General features: G+C 30.3%; 3 long non-coding RNA genes across 5 annotated transcripts; 1 reads left to right on the forward strand and 2 right to left on the reverse strand.

Moving 5' to 3' along the window:
* Positions 1-772: 772 nt before the first annotated feature.
* On the reverse strand, positions 773-8,878 carry LOC123680286. Its single transcript, XR_006747497.1, has 5 exons — positions 8,646-8,878; positions 8,036-8,271; positions 6,477-6,654; positions 5,392-5,585; positions 773-2,830 (listed from the first exon to the last, which is right to left on the reverse strand). It is a non-coding gene; the product is annotated as an uncharacterized LOC123680286 (long non-coding RNA).
* On the forward strand, positions 6,665-6,931 carry LOC123680287. The gene is made up of 2 exons (XR_006747498.1): positions 6,665-6,820; positions 6,878-6,931. It is a non-coding gene; the product is annotated as an uncharacterized LOC123680287 (long non-coding RNA).
* A 4,353-nt stretch (positions 8,879-13,231) lies between the features above and the next one.
* On the reverse strand, positions 13,232-14,814 carry LOC123680718. 3 transcript variants are annotated; one of them, XR_006747560.1, is made up of 5 exons: positions 14,572-14,814; positions 14,379-14,516; positions 13,849-14,321; positions 13,638-13,789; positions 13,232-13,510 (listed from the first exon to the last, which is right to left on the reverse strand). It is a non-coding gene; the product is annotated as an uncharacterized LOC123680718 (long non-coding RNA). The 3 variants fall into 3 exon arrangements; XR_006747559.1 differs by having other exon boundaries at positions 13,849-13,977; positions 14,178-14,321; positions 14,379-14,811; XR_006747558.1 differs by having other exon boundaries at positions 14,379-14,814.
* Between the last annotated feature and the right edge of the window lie 5,780 nt (positions 14,815-20,594).

Below are 20,594 nucleotides of genomic sequence, written 5' to 3' on the forward strand. Positions count from 1 at the left end.
TTCTTATAGTTCTATATTTAGTTTTCTTATAGTTCTATATTTAGTTTTCTTATAGTTCTATATTTCGTTTTCTAATAATTCCATATTTAGTTTTCTAATGATTCTATATTTAGTTTTTCAATAATTCTATATTTAGTTTTTCAATAATTCTATATTTAGTTTTTCAATAATTCTATATTTAGTTTTTCAATAATTCTATATTTAGTTTTTCAATAATTCTATATTTAGTTTTCTTATTATTCCATATTTAGTTTTCTTATTATTCTATATTTAGTTTTTTTATTATTCTATATTTAGTTTTCAAATAATTCTATATTTAGTTTTCAAATAATTCTATATTTAGTTTTCAAATAATTCTATATTTAGTTTTCAAATAATTCTATATTTAGTTTTCAAATAATTCTATATTTAGTTTTCTAATAATTCTATATTTCGTTTTCTAATAATTCCATATTTAGTTTTCCAATTCTATGTTCAGTTTTCTGAAAATTCTTCATTTGGTTTTCTAATAATTTTATATTTCTTTTTTTAATAATTCTCTATTTAGTTTTCTAATAATTCTATATTTCCTTTTCTGATAATTGTAAATTTCATTTTCTAATAATTGTAAATTTCATTTTTTAATAATTGTAAATTTCATTTTCCAATAATTTGATATTTCATTTTCAATTAATTGTTAATTCAATTTCCATTTAATAATTGATTTTTATTTTCGATTCTTTCTCAATCTATTTTGTTTCAATTTTTCTTGTGTTAGATTAAAATTCTATACCAATTTTAAATCGATATATTTATTGAGGTCGGGTAAATAAAACAAAACCTAAGACAGGAAGATTGCAAAGGATCGAAAAGTGTAGTGATAAGGAGTCGACAACGTTGAAAGACGTTCCAAATCGACTCTTATAGGTTAGGTTATAGGTTGGGAACATTTCTTTATTTTATTATATTTTACGTATAATGCAATTTGAAATATTATGTCGGTATACAAACTTGAAGTATTGTTCAGAAAACAGAGATTTCATCTGAAAGTCTTTTCACATAATAACAAAAAAAGCAATATTAGTTTCCTACCTACGGCAATTTTACAAGTGTGATTTGAGTTTATTTAACAACTTCTATATTCCATCGAATCAAATAGGCACTATAAATTGTAAGAAATATTCTTGGATATCTTAAGATATTTTTTTATTAACATATTTTTGTATTTTATGTTTTAGAATAAAAATTTGTGGACTACTCTTTTAATTTGGGGTATGTGACAATACTTTCAGTTTCATACAAATGTCTGTTATTTTTCTAATATTCGAAAATCAAAGTTTCTCTTATTGTAATAAAGACTTGAAAGAAACCATTCATAACCTTCAACTTTCTTTCAAGATGATAAAATAAGCAAGTTCTTATGAAGGTGGTTTATTCCCAAGGAACTACCAATAATTGATCTCTCATAGCAGTTCAGAATCTGTTTAAAACTGTGACAACATAATTTTTCAATCCACAGCTCACTGAGCTAGTTTCCAAGTTGTCGACAACATTGAAATTTGAATAGAACAAAAAAGTGAGTGAACTAAATGTTAAAACTGATAACATCTATATTTCTGATTTCTGTGGTTTGGTGAGATAGCAAAATAATAAGTCATCCTGATACTGATCTTGGAAGAAAGAAAAATATGTGCCACCAGTGAGTAGAACCATACTAGTAAATTCAATTGCATGTACTTTGAAATGAACTACATCTACTTGCAGTAACTTCCAGCAGCTAGATTCAGACTGCGGACGAGAATGGGTACAAGGAAAATAAAATTTGTTTCTGTTGCTTGCATAACAATCATCGGATCAGATATTGTAGAAAGAAAAAAGTTGCAACAAAGATGGTTGTAATAAATTCCATTGAGACTTACTAAATCAGAATATTCCCGGCAGCACCAATTTCTGACACAGAAAAAATGAGATATGCAAAAAAAAGAGAAAAGAAAGTTTTATTGCGCATAGATCCTATAATTTTTAAAAACCTTAAAAACGAAGTTCCCACATCTGCTTTATTATGAAAGGTCCATTATAAACATATAAAAATATAAAGAGTTAACCTAATTTTTGGGAACTACAGGTTCAACTGATCCTCTGTTAATGAAGAGAATGATTCACACCACTATCAAAGGACAAAATGATAATCATGAATTTCTTGTGACAGCAAAGGTAATTATGGAACAATATTATATGGATCACTATTTAGACAGTGATCGTTCTGTGGATTGGGTATTAGATTTGATAACTAGTTTCCAAGAGGTTCACAAGAGAGATGGTTTCCATATAATATATGGGACCATAAAAAAAGAAGATTGTTATTGAGCAAAGTCCATCCAAGGAAATTGAGGAAATTTTAGAAGAGAAAGCAACAACTACTAAAGAAAAATGTTGATAATCAATTGATAGTCAATTTGTTACCCTCTTGGGTTTCTTTGCCACTATGCTATCAGAGCAAGATTTTTTTTAAGACATTTGGAAAATGAGTTTTGAATTAAAGGATGAATTAGAACTTTTAGTAAATGAAGAATGACTCAAATGGTTGCAAGACTTGAGAAATACTAACAGTGAGAAAATTCCTGTTCCAGAGCCTACTAATTCAACTAATAAAAAATTGCTACACTCTGTTTCTATTTGATAAATTATTTCACCTGTATGAATGTGACCTTTAATTTCTTCGGATTCTTCGCAGTAATGTAGGAAAGCTTTCCACAATTTTTCGCAGCCATTTCCATCTCACATTTTGCTATTGTATCCTTTTCTTCATTGTGAATTATTCCAAGCTTGACTATAATTTTCACATATTTACCTGAAGACAAAAGTTGAATCAATTATTTGCTATGTACCCTCATATGAATAAATAGTATCTTGAGATATAAGTATAGATAAGTTTCTATATTTCGAATAAATCACACAAATACCCTTAATTTAAATGAATTAGGGTTTTATGTAATATTGACTACCCTCAATGTGTTGCGTCAATGGCCATATTTTGAGTATTCTTGCCAAACTTAATCATGACACAAATCATGAGTGAGATGTCATATTTTATTTAATCTAGTTTTAAACTATCGACATTTGTATCGATTTATAAGTCTCGAATTCGGGGACTTATAATTAGGGGCTATCTTCGGAGATGATATCCAAATTCAAACAAACATGTATCGATGTAGTTTTAATAACTGTAACGGAAGAAGTATTTACAATATTGAACAATTAATTACTATAACAAAAACTACAAACCTGAATCGATACAAATGTCGATATTTTGAAACTATATTAAATAAAATATGACATCTCACTCATGACTTGTGTTATGATTATGTTTGGCAAGAATACTCAAACTTACATTCATTATTTTCCTTGAAAATTAATTCATACTTGAGATTGCCTCAGAAGAACTTGTCTAAGAAAAATCACCAAATGGAGACATTCCAACAATCCTTCTAATCAACTCCTATACCAGACTACAGAAGTAGAGCCAATTTCTCTACCACTATGAATGGTAGAGACTATGCAGAATAGTTTTTTTCATGATGTTTTCAATTCTGTTCCTGTGGAAATAACATGCAGTGGAAATATTGAAAAAATGAGACATGACCTCAAGGAATTTCTTGAACTTAATTAATTTCTTTATATATGGGGAATTAATGTCTTTTTTTACAAGACTGATTTGAATTATATTTAAGAAATATTGTTGTTTATGAGAGATATCATGTAAATGTAGGCTGTGATACCAGCTTTTTGCTGTTTAAGAGTCAGGAATAAATATATAAAATAACATCATTCATCAAACAAAAATTAGCAAATTAGTATTGTAATATGAAAATGTCCACAACTAGCTGATTGATATTATCAATAAAGTAAGCTTCTGTTTCACTCTCTAAATAGACAGAGAACAATTGTGAAATGACTAACAAAAAAATATTTGGTTTTTCATAGTAAGGACTTTTATTATTTTGTATCATGTAGAAGGTTTCATCAGATATACATTGGTCTCTATAAAACTAAATTCAACTATATTTCATTCTGTTCTTGAAACAACCTCTTTACAATTCAAGAACAAATTTATGTCTAATCTGAAATCTGTGAAAAATGAAATCTACTACTTGATACAAAATAATACAAGTCTTTACTATGGAAACACCTCAAATAATTAGAAATGATAAGAGTGAAAAAAGAAGTTTGTTGAAAAATTTTGTTGTGAATGTAATTACCAGATATCACACCCTACTTTAAATTTGGATATAAAATTGTTAACTGTAATGGCTTTTTGCTCAAGGGAAATCAAACATGTATTCCTTCCATAATGAGATCAGAGGTTGTGAGTTAACTAGGTAGTGATGACTTAGAGTTATAGAGGTAATTTTTGAGTGTCTTCGCTTATAAAAGTAAAAATGGTAAAACATATCCGTAAAATCATTTCCAGTTATGCATGGATATTTTTCAGCTCAAACAGGTTTTTCCAAGGGGATTGAAAATAATTCCAGTTATCGAGGATTTCGAGTTAACGAGAGTCCACTGTATATGTAAACAAATAGTGAATAGAGTTCTTTATTGTAGAATTTTCCCCAAGTATTGAGTTTCCAATAAAAAAGAAATTATACCATCCAGCAATCCAATGGAATATGTCAAGGAATCTTAGATATTCTTCCTCATTACGATAGTAGATTGAAACCTTCAGTAGTTGTTTATAAAAATTATAATACACCAATGATAAGGTCTAGTCAAAAACAAAAATGTTAAGGGTTGTCCATTAATCATGTGATCTTTTTTTAGCATTTTTTAACCCCCCCTCCCCCATTGGTGATACGTAGTGAGGTTTAAGACCACCCCCCCTCCCCCTTCTCAACATCACGTGTATTTTTAGTACTTACAACGAATCTTAAAATTTTCTGAATATTATCTTAATTTAAATACAGGTATAAACTATAATCTTTCTTCTGAAATTAATTCTGAATATATTTAATGTAGTCAAGGTCACTACACGCCGCGCCGTGCCGCTTAATATTTGTTTAAAAATCGCGCGTTTGACGAAAAAATAACTACACGTGATATCTTACTACACCCCCCCTCCCCCTTGTGATATTTTCGTGATTTTTATCAAACCCCTCCCCCCCCCCTTTCAAGCCTCACGTGATTAATGGACAGCCCCTTATATGATGAAAAAAGTTCCTGGCTTATAGCAATACCTTCAGATAGTCGGGTGAGAATTCAGAAAAAGAGAGGGGATCGTTCATATTTATAACATTGAAACGAAATATGGTTCACATCTATTGAGAAATCTATAGATTCATCGAAATTCTACCAGACGAGGATGGGAATTCAGACTTATATAACACTTATATTGAATAGAGTTTCAATACTCACCAAATGATCAGAAAATGAATATTTGTGCAGTAGCCTTCTTTTGATCTGATTGCATCCAGACTTATCTTCTGTATAGTGCAAGACCATCGTATGTTTTTTTTGTTTTTATAATATCCCATATCAGATTCCTATGACAATTACTACACCAGATGGTAACATCCAACGAAAATCAGATCCATAAAGTTCATGGTTACCTGAGGAAAAATATATAATTAAAACCAGTTGCGAGTTCGGTTGACGTAAGTAAAGACATGATGGAACATGTCCAGTTAGGTTAAAGTGAATGGTTCTACAACTACAAAAATTTGATCTCAAACTTTTTACAAACTGACAAGGGCCTGTTTATCTTGTGCTGTATGTCATAATGTTGATGAGTATAATTTAAAAATGAATAAGATGTATGTGTAATAACAATTGTGAAATTACTGTCGAAAAATACTTATTAAAAGAAAAAGATGCTGACCTTAAATTGTTGAAAAATTTTGTTGCGAAGAACTGTTATTGCATGAAATTCCAAAAAAAACAAACAAAACTGACTTTGAAATTATTACTTAATAATGATGAAAAGAGAATTGAATTAGTTTTACTGATGGATACAAATACATAGTTAGAAAATGGTTTTTACCAACCCAGTTGATGGAATCAGAGATTATTATGATAGACAACTAAAACCATTAGTAGTTGAATCTAAAAATTATAATACACAAATGAAAAGGTATAGACAAAAACGTTATTATGATGAAAAAGTCACTTGTTGAAAACAGTACCTGCAGATAGTCAAGTACGATTTCTAGAAAAAATTTTAAGATCTTAATTCAGAGATCAAAAGATCATGTAAAATTATAACGAAAGATGGTTCAACTCAATCAATTAAGATATCATTGTTTCATAGAAATTCTACCAGATCAGAATGGAAATTCAGACATAATGTAACACTAAGGGTCAGTTGCACCATTTGCCTAAACATTGATTACTCTATGATTTCTCAAGAGAAATCAGAAATTAATCAATGTTTAAATTTTAATCAATGTTTAGGCAAATGGTGCAACAGGCCCTAACATTGAATAAAGAGTTTTAGTACTCACCACATGGGTGTAAAGTAAATAATTGTTGGTATTTAACAGCTACCTCCCCAGGTTCGACCAGACTTATTCTTTGTATATTCCAAGACCTATCTAGATGTTTTTTTTGTATTATCCCACCACATTCCTTCCTCCAATTATAACACCCGATAATAACATCCATTGAAGTATGTTCAGTTACCTAAGGAAAAATATGTAAAGAAAACCACATTTTATTAGGGTTTCCTTTAGTTTTCTAGTTACCTGGAATGTCAATAACTGACATTTCAGAATTGTCAAAAAGATAATCTGTTTTATTTCATAATTGTGATAGAGGCTTTAAATGTAGTTTCCCTCATTTATTGCAGGTTTGTTTTTATATTGTTGATGTAATTGTTGCTAATAAAAACCCTCATTTATTGCAGAGAAACACAATTAAGTCGATATCCAAATAAATAGGACTTATTATAAAACTACATTTAAAGCCTCTATCACAATTATGAAATAAAACAGATTATCTTTTTGACAATTCTGAAATGTCAGTTATTGACATTCCAGGTAACTAGAAAACTAAAGGAAACCCTAATAAAATGTGGTTTTCTTTACAAATATATAATTAAATTCTACTCAAATTATGCAAGAATAGGTAGAGCCTTTTCATGCTTTTCTTCAGATAATGCAACTACATCTCATGAAAATTATATGAGGAAAGTAGATCAATTTGAACAGAACATCGACTTAAATCATAATTCACTGGATATAGAAATGTCAGTCTCCTTGAGTTTAAATAAATGCGTAGGGTTAAGAACAAATGGTAAATTTGGTCGTAGCTTCCGAAAGGCTAACAGCCATAACGATCCAGATTCAATAATAACGAATAAATATCTGGAGACCCCAGAAATGTAAAAAGATATATGAGTAATGTTATTTACAATGATGACATTAGTGGTTTATCTTATAGCGTATTCGACTGGCTGCACCAGTGCGAATTAATTCGAGCTGATTATGTCATTTAGCACTACAAAAATTCGAATTAATTCGCATTGGAGCAACCAGTCGAATACGCTATAAATCCTTTTAAAATTTGACATGAGCATTCAATTATTCATAAACTTAGAAACCAAAATCAAGACTAGTCCGACATTAGAAAATGGACGCCATTATATTATGTCACATGATATGAATTCCCCAATAAAATTGTTTCAAGACAGGGTTGTCTTGTTGCTTTATTAAAAACGCCCTAGATTAATAAAAAACTGCTTATAATAATCATAATTGAATGATCCGATCCAACTTTGGAGTTGATTTTATTTCCAATACAGTAATGAAATCAAAATCAACTCAGAAGTTGGAAAGGATCTTATAATTATTGTCCGTATTGTATTATGAATTATTACAACCTATTACGCAGCACTTACTACGCGAATTTCACGCAAAAAATGGTACGTCAAATTTATAAATCCATATTTACAATATTTAAAATGAATTCTGAAAATACAGACGGACCAGTCACTGCATGAAATTCGCGAACTAAATACTGTGTATAACAAAACAGAATACTATCAAATTCATTTCGTACATACCTTCCATAATATCGTTTCTGATGGTCAACAATAGACTTTTCCACTATTTGCTCTCCATTTTCATATTTAAAACAAGTATAATCTACAAAACCATGGTACATAACTAGTCACGCCGACGCCATTGTTATGTCAACGTCACATGAAATGAATTCCCCCAATGAAATCGTTCCAAGACATAGTGACCACATGACATTGTAGCTTTGTTGAAAATCCCCTAGATGTTACCAAATATTCCCCTAAAATCGATATTTCTCATAAACATGTTTTTATTAGAAACACGCTGATTAAAATTGTAATTAAATTCAACTCTTGAGTTGATTTTGATTTCAATACAGTTATTGAAAACAAAATCAACTCAGAAGTTGAAAAGGATCATAAAATTATTGTCTCTATTGTAATATGAATTGTTGCAACTCACTACTCAGCATATAATTCGCGAATTTCGTACAGTAAATCGTACGTCAATATTGTAAATCAGTATTCACAATATTGTAAATGAATTATAAAAGTACGGACGTACCATTTACAACATGAAACTCGCGAACTAAATGCTGTGTAGTTCATTTCATATTATAATACAGAATAACCTATAAAATTTTTATGTACATACCTTCCACTATCGTTTCCACTGGTCATCAATAGTCTTCTTCGCTATTTGCTCTCTATTTTTATAGGAAAACTAAACCACACAACACAAAATAGAAAATAGACCTAATATGCTATGATGGAAATAGTCACGCCGACGCCATTTTTGTATCTATGTCTTCTTGTCAGTTGTCATATCCCAATATCCCCCAATGAAATCGTTCCTTTTAATAAGACAGTGTTGCTTATAGTCTAAGATCCCGATATAAAACGACCTTCGCCGAGATGCTTATTTGATAAAACGTATTTTATATTCAATTTAACATGTCAACAAATATATCACATATGGGTTGCCTAACAAATTTTAGTCCAGAGTAGGTTTAATAAATAATTAAAAAAAAATTGTTTTAAAACATTTCACCGGTTTGATTAGATAAATTCAAATTACAATCGAAAGTATGAAGCCCATAGAATGTGCAAACGTTAGGTTGCCTATTTTTTCCGGTCACAACTCTCGGGTAGCCAGTTATAAACAGGTAAATCTATACTAGCATTTCGCAACGGTCTGATTATTGAATCAAAATCAATAAAATTAAAGATTATTTTATTATGAACACGGTGATATCGGGTTTCCTGCGAATAATCAGTCCCGAATCCCGGTTGTCGAATTTCAAAAAGTTAAATATTGCAGTTAAGTTGGAAAATGTAGATAATGAAACCCATACACCGAAAGGTATCAAATGGGATACAGATTATATATATATATATATATAAATATTGCAGCGAGTGAATGTGTGTGACTGAGAGGTCCCAATCAATCATCTCATGCGATAGAAGAGGACACAGCATAGCAGCTGTTTGAAGTCCGTCCAGTGAAAGAAAGAGAGTGCGCATGCTATTTGTTCTTGGAAATGAAAAGGATAGCGATAGACTCGAATATGCGTGCATCATTGTGGAGTAGATAATTATTAAAATAGAGGAATAGTTATTTAATTTTTTTTTAATCAATTAATTTTTTATGTGACACTAAAGTATATATACATCTTTACTAAAAAAGAAGGTAATAGTCATACATATACATATAATACTAATCTTGCAAATTTTATCTTTATTATTAGACGACAAAATAAAAAACAATTAAAAAAATACTTTTGTTTATTATAAAAAATTATAAATACAAAATTTTTTTTAAATTATTGAGGTTCCGAGTCATCGGACATATAACTATGATCTCCAACTTCTGAATCTTCTTCGTCATCATCACTCTCCGTTTCAGTTCTTTCGACAATGTCTTCTATCTCTATCTTTAAAGGTGTATAATCCCCAATGCAGGCAACCCGATACCACCCTGTTCATAATAAAATAATCTTTAATTTTATTGATTTTGATTCAATAATCAGACCGTTACAAAATGCTAGTATAGATTTACCTGTTTATACCTGGCTACCCGAGAGTTGTGACCGGAAAAAAAATAGGCAACCTAACGTTTGCACATTCTATGGGCTTCATACTTTCGATTGGTATAGAATTTATCTAATAATCAAACCGGTGAAATGTAAAAAAAAAAAGTTTTTTTAATTATTTATTAAACCTACTCTGGACTAAAATTTGTTAGGCAACCCATATGTGATATATTTATTGACATGTTAAATTAAATATAAAATACGTTTTATCCAATAAGCATCTCGGTGAAGGTCGTTTTATATCGGGATCCTATACTATTAATTGAATATTCACATTTAATTCCATAAGTTTATACAAAAATAAATATATGGTAAAAAAATCGCCTAAGCTGTAACTAGCTTTTAAGTTACCTTGATGCTACCATATATTTCACTCAAATCGACATTTCTCAAAAACATGTATTTCTTATTAGAAACATGATAATGATAATTATTATTACACGGACTACAATCAGGGGGTCCACTTTAAAAATTCCAGAACTTCAAGGCGAGATTCCACGTGTGATTTTCAACAAAAAATATCATATAACACATGGTCGAAATATTGACGGTAATTCTTCAATTCAACATTTTATGTTTTTACGAAATATCTCAAATTAAAAAAAAAAATCAATCACACTCCAGTTATCCTTGTAGCCTCATCAAATTTGATTACATATCTCAAAAGAGAATAGAATTGGCTATAACACAAGAATTTTTTGTGACAGAAAAATCCCTACTGCGGTCGTTGTAAGCAGATAAACATGACTATTCTCAGGTGAACAATATCAATCATATATTTCCAATAGATTTATTATTAAATAAGACATCCTGTATATGATCCATTTCAAGTTTTGAGTTAATTTTGTTTTCAATAACTGATTCACAATGATGAAAATTAATTCTGAAGGTACAGACTAGGTAGGTACCATTTGCTGCATGAAAGTCCCGAATTAAGAGCTGTGTAGTTGGTTGCAACAATTCATATTACAAATGTATCCATATACATTAGTTACAAGATGCATAGAAAACCTGGCGAGTCTAATTATACCGGTAAAACTTTCAGACAAAACGGTAGATTTTTCAGGTTTATATCTACTTGATTTCGAGAGATCGCGTCTCTTTCGCATGGCGAATACAGCGTTTATATTTGACATTTCTCGCCATTCTCGACTCTCGTGACCTAATATTGAATAGTTCAGAAAAATTGCTAATCAGCAATTCTCGAAAGCGGAATCGACACTTAACTAAAAATACGTCCTTGGTAGTTGGTGAAATGCAGTCAACGATTTAAGTTACACTTAGTCTAAGCCATATGATTTAAGGGTAAACTGTGGAATCGGCCCTTAGTTTAAGATGTCTAAAAACCAGGTGTATGGACTGATTAGCTTTTGTTTTGCCAATTTTGAGAATATTACTTAAGCTTCGTTATGTCAACTGTAGGTAGCGCTATCAACAAATTAAGATTCTTGTTATTTATGAGTTTTGTGCCATTATGTACCTACAATATATATGTATATCTATCATTATAGTTATGATCTATGGAAGCAATTCTTGTGATTGAAAAACCAATAAACTCTCTCTCTATTTCAAATATTTGAATTCATTCCAGTAAACGTTTCGTTGTTTTGTTTCACGACTTTGCACGATCATACTCGGTTACACATTGCTTTTGATTGGTCAGTATCGGGTTTTAATTAATGTATCCAATCAAAATTAACGGAAAAAGATCGAAATGACAAGTATGACATTGCGGCGCCGCCACGAACTAAAACTAATATTTTCAATTTGGTCGAAGTCATAGGATACGCTAAAACCTTAGAATATCGATATTAATATTATTATATAATAATAATATTAATGTTCTAAGGCTAAAACGGACCAAATATTTGGACCCGAAGCTCATGAGTTACAGGTACTCCCAAAGATCCTAAATGAAAAGTAACTGTCATGCGCGAGAATTCCCTTCAAATACGATGTTGATGTTCGAAACAACAACAAAATTTACATTTTCTGTTGTTTCCCATTTTAATTGCAGAGTGGAATGAAACAGATAGGTATATATGTAGAATTTTCCAAAATTCGTCTTTAATTGAGCTTTCTTTGTAGATAAAATTTGATATTATATCAATTATCAACAGCTACAAAAATATACAAAATCTTCTGCAGACCAATTTTTGAATATAAACATACTATACAGAACTGAACTAGTGCCAATAAGGGAAAGACTGCAAAAATTTCCAAAGAAAGTCTTCTAAAGGCTACACAACGTAGAACTAAAGTGACCATTGATGCGAATATGATAGAAGTTGTTTATTATCATTATATTTATTTGTAGATTGATCAATTAATGTGATTTCATGATATGAAAGAGAATTTTGTATGATGAGATTGAATTGAAAGTGCCCTTTTGTTACTATGAATAAGTATTCAAATTAAAGCTTCTTAATTATTTTATGCGAATTAAGAAATTTATTGTTGGTAATAATGGATAGAACTTCAAGAAATTACATTAAAACATCTAGAAAGGGATTTTTAAAAGTTCTACTAGCTTGTTCCATATTAGGATTAGTTCGACATTTCATCTTGATAATAATTTCAAAATTTAAATCAATGTTAATGTGAAGGATCAGGGCAAGAAAAAGATTATTTCAGATTGTAGCATCCCTTATATTATTATAGATAGATTATTCAGAAACCTCTCATGAATCTCAAAAAAGATTTCTCTTGGGTTTTCAATACAGAACAGGGTAATATCATTCAGTGATTATGGTAAAGTAAACACTCGGGACAATAATAAGTATGATTAATAAAAAAAATGGAAGACCAATTTTGTCACTTGTATCATAATAAATATGAATTTAATATTCCTATTTTTTTTTTAATAAGAAATCCAAATTGTTAATTTTTAGGTTTTCTTGCACTCTATAATAATATACTGAATAGTTTAACGATATTACTGGGCAGATGCTCCATTACTAAAAATGCTAATGAGGTAATTTTATTTTCAGATTAGGATATAATGGAAATGTAATAAAGTCTGTATCAAATTTTTTACAGCATAGAGAATTTTGGCTGTTCAATACAGTTAAGAATACACTTTCATTGAGTTATTCTCAATCTACATTATTCAGACTTTGATATAATTATGGGAAATGAAATCGTATAATCAATACAGGAAGTAGTTTATTGTAAGAAAACTTACAGTTGTTCAAAATTATATTATATTATTATATATAATATATTAATTATAATTGATTTCATTAATTTATGTGAAGGATATTTATCATATTTTATTTTGATATTGACTGGTTCTTCTATCCACATTTGAACATTGTACGTCTCATATGTGTAACATGCTGGTTCAGTTAGAATTTATTACCTCGATTTTTTGTCAATCTCATTTCAATGTTCTAAATTATTTGCTATGAAGTTCTGGTAGTCTCTGCTAAAATTGAAAAAAGAATATGAATTTCTTCTTCTTCTTATATCCTTTACTATGTGCTAGGACTCAGCCATTCGCACATCGAACAAATAACCTTCTCATAAAAGTCATTTTCATAGAAAATGCATACTATTCATTTTTTTTTCTTGGGAAATAGATTTGCTTCTCAATTTTCACTTATTAGATGTTAGTTCTTCTTGGCATTGACCTTATAGTTGCAAATAATATCCTCTTTCCTTATGGATTGAGAGTCTTCAATTGTTTTACACATTTCAGCAAATCCTAAAACAGTTGAAATAATGAATTATTCAAAAACTTGAATTGAGCTTCCTTTAACTTACATTTTCTGTGTCATTGCTTATAGATGTGAAATTTTGTGAACTAGAAATGGTTTAATCTATAAAATGTCCCACATCTTCATTATTGTTAACTTGTTGATGGCTCATTAATTTCTAAATTGTTGTTGTCATCTGAAACAGAGTTGATTCTTTGTCCGAACATAGTAACAGCATGTAAATGCTTGCACAATATAACTTTGATGCTATTAGAGGAACACTCCCATTTATATTTGTGCAAGCATATTCAACATTGACTACAATATCCTAATTGACAATCTGGATCACATGATGATATAAATTGTGTATTATAATATTTATCATCATATACAGACCTCCTCTATTAAGTCTTTTATTGTTTCTGCTTTTTTATGAGATTCTACAGAAATTTTTTGTTGATAGGTCTTTCATTTCTCATAATTTTCATCCACATCTTCTCATCAACTATTTCTTCCAACAAATCTGATAGCTTTTCAACTCTAAAACGATGAATACTCGTAAATTGATAATTGCAAGAATAGAATTATGTATAATACCTTATTTTCTTTTCCTTCTATTTTATTAGATTTCAGATATTTATTCAAGCTCTCTATCGCATTATTTGTATGAATACCTGCTCCTATTCTTCAACAATAGGCCACATCATTATTCTCTGTTGGTTTTGAAAGTAATGACTTAAAAATATCCATGATTAGTTTCGTTAGAAACAATCTGCCAAATTCTGCTTACTTTTTCAGATAATTTAGGAATTTGGTTAAAATTTGTTCTTCCGATAGACCTAATAACCATTATATTAGGTCTATGGTTCTTCCTCATCAACCAATATATTTGTTTTGTATGAATTAAGCAATACAAATTGCTCTTTAACACTTTTTCACTTGAAAAATTCGAATATACCATAGACCTAATATCTTGACTCAAATAGAGACCTAATATCCATGAATATTAGGTCTATGTCTATGATAGAGGCAAATGTATTGTCAGTGTCACTGTGTCTATTCATGACAATTGACAAGTGTCAAGTAATGATTTTAGTTGCGGATTTTACAGAGCTCGGGAGTCGGGAACTCGAGGATGTACGACGCAACCGATTCACGAAGATACCCGAATCATCGATCGGGTCCAAATATTTGGTCCGTTTTAGCCTTAGAACATTAATAATGGTCGGCAACTAATAAATGGGATTTCCATGATTAATTTTTGACCTTTACCTGCTAATTTCATTCAATCGTACAGTCATTATCAACCAACAATATTATAAATTATGTACTGTATTTCTGTTTGTTCCATGTAGTGTGTCCATTGAAATATTAGATAGAAGTCAAATAATATAGAGTGAAATCAATTTTTGCTCTTTTTACTAGTAGAATTAAAGGCCGCTTACATTTCAAACTTTCCTGCGGTAATTTCAAATTTTGATGCACGAGTGTAATTCGGGGGAATATTTCCCGAATAAACTGTTACATTAGTTGTCAAACTGATTTAGAATTGAATGAGGCGAATCAAGATAAGCGCTACGCCACCTGGTGACAATCAGAGTAACTATAAATGTTGCCATGGTTTGCTATGGCTCTTACCTGAGAGGTAGTCAGTCCTTTTTATTCCTCTGAGGTTCTAGTATTTTGCTTTGTTTTTGTGTGATATTCTACAAATATTTATATATTTTTTAAATCATTTCAATAGTTCCGAGTAGTTCAAATCGCTATTGTTCAGTTCCTTAGTGTTCTTCCTGGGAAAAAAAAGGTCAAATATCAAGTTCCATGCTTTCCCTCAAACTGGTAATATATATCGTGTTTGGATGGAAGGGAAATTGGGGAGTAAAGTGCTGATGGATCGACAAAAAGCTACCAGCTTGGCAACTGAAACTAAAAATCGATAAACCAGTGACAAGAAATATGAAAGTATGTTCCCTGCATTTTATCGATGATGATTAGTTTATCGAGGTAAGCACTGACAGCACGTGGAATTTTAGATTATATTTATGGGGATAATAATAATAATAATCGTTTACAGATTCCAGTTCTACACAGAAAGAATGTTTGAAAAAGACTGCTGTACCTTCCAGAAATCTTTCTGTTGGATCCACTACCACAAAGGAAGAACCTGAATGTTCTAGTAGTAGATCTGAAAGATTGAATCAAAGAAATATCAACAAAGAAAAACTTATTGCTGAAGAATGCTCTAGTAAAGAAATCGAACCTGCTCTACAATCTACTTCCCAAGATGAAATCGAAGCTGCACAAGGTCTATTACAGCTTCTTCAGGATCAGCCTGATTATAATGGGCCTAAAACTTTGAAGGATTTCGAAGTGCAAGTGAATACTCCTGAAGTATCTTCTTTGTGTGATATGATAACAACAGATAGTGCTCTGAACAGTTTTTTTTACTGGTCTCAATAATATGAAACTATAAGATACAATAGTAAAAGCAGTACAATCTATTTACTGTGATCAAAGATCAGATCATTTAACGATCAAGCAGTGTATTGTTTTAGTTTTAACAAAATTGAAATGTGATCTTTCATATGTGACATTATCTGTTTTATTTGGCATTTCACAAGAATTGTGCCAAAGATACATTGTCTTCAAATCTAAGGTACCTTTACACTATATTGGAAAAATTCCTCAGAAATATTTGGACATGTATTCTGAAATTCTATATATTTTTTTTCAGGGCACACTGATGATACTTCTCTATCACATTTTAATTATTTTAAAATAGTCGTATAATATGCCGAATATATTTTCAAAATAAATACATTTCATAAGTGAAATATTTTCAATTGAATTCTCATTATTTTTTGATGATTCATTAGTCAAGCAATAATTTAATTCGATAAATAGGTATCGATATGAGTAGTTTTAAGTAACCTAGTTATTTAAATTTATTTTTAGAAACATTTTATGTAAATTGAGTTATCTCTTAATAAATAAAAAAAATGGATATGCGACTTTCTGTAGTATTCCTAAAAATATTCAATACATTAGCATTTGTAATATTTTGTTGGGACTGTATAATTGAAGGGTAATGTGAAATGATCAATTCTGATAAGTAAAAAAACCTTTCAACTAAAGTTTATTAGTCATGCAAATAACATGTAACATTTTTATTATGTGACCAGCATTTAAAACTTCTTCACCTTCATAAAGACTTCTAGAAGTGTTTGTACCTTTAAGATACCCCAAGTATTCTACTCAGTCTTGCCATTTGGACCTAAAAAAGGTACTATTAGAATCCTGTAGTATAATAATGTTGATTGAACCGTTCACATATTATATGCACACGATTGTTATTCGTCATTTTTCGAAGTCTTCCATCCTTGCATAACTTTCAATATCACTAGACTGAACTGAAACAAATGATGATATCTACCGCCTTTACCTAAAATTAAAATAAAATATACACAGTAACACACTTGTTCACTATAGAAGTCTAAAAAGTTTTTATATTTATTGTAAAATCAAATTTTAATAACGCAAATACACACACAACTAATACAACCAAACACTCCAATGGCAACATTTATAGTTCTACGTTTGCTCACCTTGTCGCTGCAATCTTAATCTCAGATGCCTTCGAACTATGTGAGATGCATAGAAACTATGCATCTATGAACAGAACAATTATCGCAGTGCAGTTTCGCTTCCTACAATGCAATTATCGCTGTAATTTTCGATAATTGTTCTCCATATACATAGAATTTTTGACAGGAGGGAAATATTCACTACAAGTATCGCAATCATTATCGAAGTTAATTTTTATAACTGCAATCTTCATTGTGGAAAATCATGGACACTTCTAAGATAATTTGAATGCACATAAGTGCCTTTATAGAATTAGTTATCAGCTATATGTACAGGTAAGCTATTAGCTGAATTGAACTTAAATTATTATATATTATATTACCTTAATTCGTTTTTAGTCTACCAATTCGTAATATGGGAGGAGCTGTACCAAACTACTGGGGTTTTATCGATGTAACTATCAGAGAAATTTGTTGATGAAGTATCATCACTATGTAAAATATCAGTCTACTTTATGTACCTGTTTGAATGGAAGTCAATCAAGTATTTCTTTTTATGTGAAACCACCAGTATTGGAAGATTATTTTGTTTAACAGAATTATGTTATGTATTTTTGTACTTTTTCCTACAATAATTTTGAAAAAAAGTGTACTTAACGTATAATTTTATAATAACATTACTGATAATTAATTTGGTTCTGCATTGTGATTTGCTTTTTTTATGTTGATCCAATATATAAAAAAGTACTTAGGTATAACAAGTTCATTATTTTTCTTTCAAAACAATCCCATTGGTGTGTCCATATTACAGAATGAATTATTTATATTCAATATAAAAAAAATAATATTCAGTATGCAGTAGCATTCTATAACAATACTACATTATACATATAGGTAAATTCTTATTTCTAATAAAATTCAGGATTTATCAGTATTATTTTTAATTCTTTTAGTAGGTTCAAATTAAATGTTTCGTTGAGAATCGTATAAGTTCTTGAAAAATTCGTTATTGAGAGCACATTTTTTTTCTCAAATGAAATGGTTCCCCCAGATGCCCAAAATCAAGAAATAAAATGCAAATTTCTCAAAAAGTTTACTTCATTACTTGGTTTACCTAAACAGCTACAAATATTTATAGGTTAGTTCTTGCTGAATAACGACGGCAAATATTCGGCATAAACAGATATCATTCAAAATAAAAGATCCTTAAATAAAAGTTGGTCGCCTGTATTTAAATAAAGTAAGGGAGGCCTGTATTTTAGATTTAGACAATCCTTAATATCTGACTCAATGCGCATGCGTACATGTCAAAATAAGAGATCCTGTAATAAAAGATCGCTTATTTGTGTGTTGCAATAACTCTCTAATATCCTATATTCTAAGGTTTTAGCGTATCCTGAATGTCATTCCATTCAAAAATTGACAAGTGCATTCACCATGTTTTTAGACATCTCAATTGTAAGTAAGGGCAAGATGTCTAAAAACATGGTGAATGCACTTGTCAATTTTTGAATGGAATGACATTCGACCAAATTGAAAACAAAGATTAATTAATCTTTGATTGAAAATATTAGTTTCAGTTCGTGGCGGCGCCGCAATGTCATACTTATACTTGTCATTTCGATCTTTTCCGTTGATTTTGATTGGATACATTAATTAAAACCCGATACTGACCAATCAAAAGTGATGTGTAACCGAGTATGATCGTGCAAAGTCGTGAAACAAAACACGAAACGTTTACTACTGGAATGAATTCAAATATTTGAAATAGAGAGAGAGTTTATTGGTATTTCAATTACAAGAATTGCTTCCATAGATCATAACTATAATGAAAGATATGCATATATAGGTCCATAATGGCACAAAACTCATAAATAATAAATAACAAGAATCTTAATTTGTTGATAGCGCTACCTATAGTTGACATAACGAAGCTTAACTAATATTCTCAAAATTGGCAAAACAGAAGCTAATCAGTCCATACACCTGGTTTTTAGACATATTAGCAAATGCTGATGGTTATAAATTAAAATACAAAATAATTAAAACAAGGAATAATGAAGATTTAGCCAACTGAGGTGGTCGTGGTCCATAGATAAACTAGTTCTCTTAGTTTGTCTATGAGGTGGTCTAAAGCCGGAACAAAATGACAGAATTCCCGAATGCACGTTGCCACATCGACAATTTATCTGAATTGTCGGAAAAATTTTGATCTTCTCCTTCGTTCATTGAAGTTGCTGACCGAAGCAATGAATGGTATTGTATTATTATAAAAAATAAATGAAAACACGTCAGAGATACAATAATAATAGGCGAAAGAATCATAATAGGCGAAAGAATCATAATAGGCGAAATACCGTCAATCTTTGGGCTTTCTTCACAGAAGTTGATGTAAATTATGCTACTTGTAATTTAAGCAAGTTGAAATTATCTTTCACAACCACCTCTTCAAATTTGAGGAAACATTTGAAAAATCGACATCTTTCTTTTACGTTCCTAACTGAAGCTGAAACAAGGAAAACAGTTGAAAATGTATGAAAAATGGATGCGTTTTCATAAAAACTGCATGAGCCCTCCACCTTCGGTGTCGAGCTCTTTCTCCAAAAATGAAAATGACCGAACGCAGTTTTTCAAAGAAAACACGCTGGAATGCGAAATTATCCGGTCATTTTGATGCACGAGTGTAATTCGGGGGAATATTTCCCGAATAAACTGTTAACTTGTCAAAGTGACATAGATTCCATAGGCCATAGATTCGAACTATGTAAGATTCATAGAAACTATGCATCTATGAACAGAATAATTATCGCAGTACTATTTCGCTTCATACAATGCAATTATCGCTGTAATTTTCGATATTTGCATTCCATTTACATAGAATTTTTGACAGGAGGGAAATATTCACTGAAAATACGCTCTATTAGTGATGACGTCAGACACCGCCATTTTAGTTCTCCTGTCAGTGTTCGGAATCCAAACAAACAAATTGTCATTCAAATCAGTACGTTGTCGTTGAAGAAATTGGCTTATTTTGATAAATAAATTATTTGAGCAACGATTTTACTATTAATTGATAGACAGAAGGCACGAGATGAATGCCAGTAAGTTCGAACTTGAAGTTCAACTAATAAACACGGCTTTATACAAAATCTGGGGAATGATACAGGATTCAAACTTACTGGTATTAACCTTGTTTCTTCTGTCTATCAATTAATATTGAAATCGTTCC

The sequence above is a fragment of the Harmonia axyridis genome, chromosome 5, assembly GCF_914767665.1.
Source record: "Harmonia axyridis chromosome 5, icHarAxyr1.1, whole genome shotgun sequence".
Lineage (NCBI taxonomy): Eukaryota > Metazoa > Arthropoda > Insecta > Coleoptera > Coccinellidae > Harmonia > Harmonia axyridis.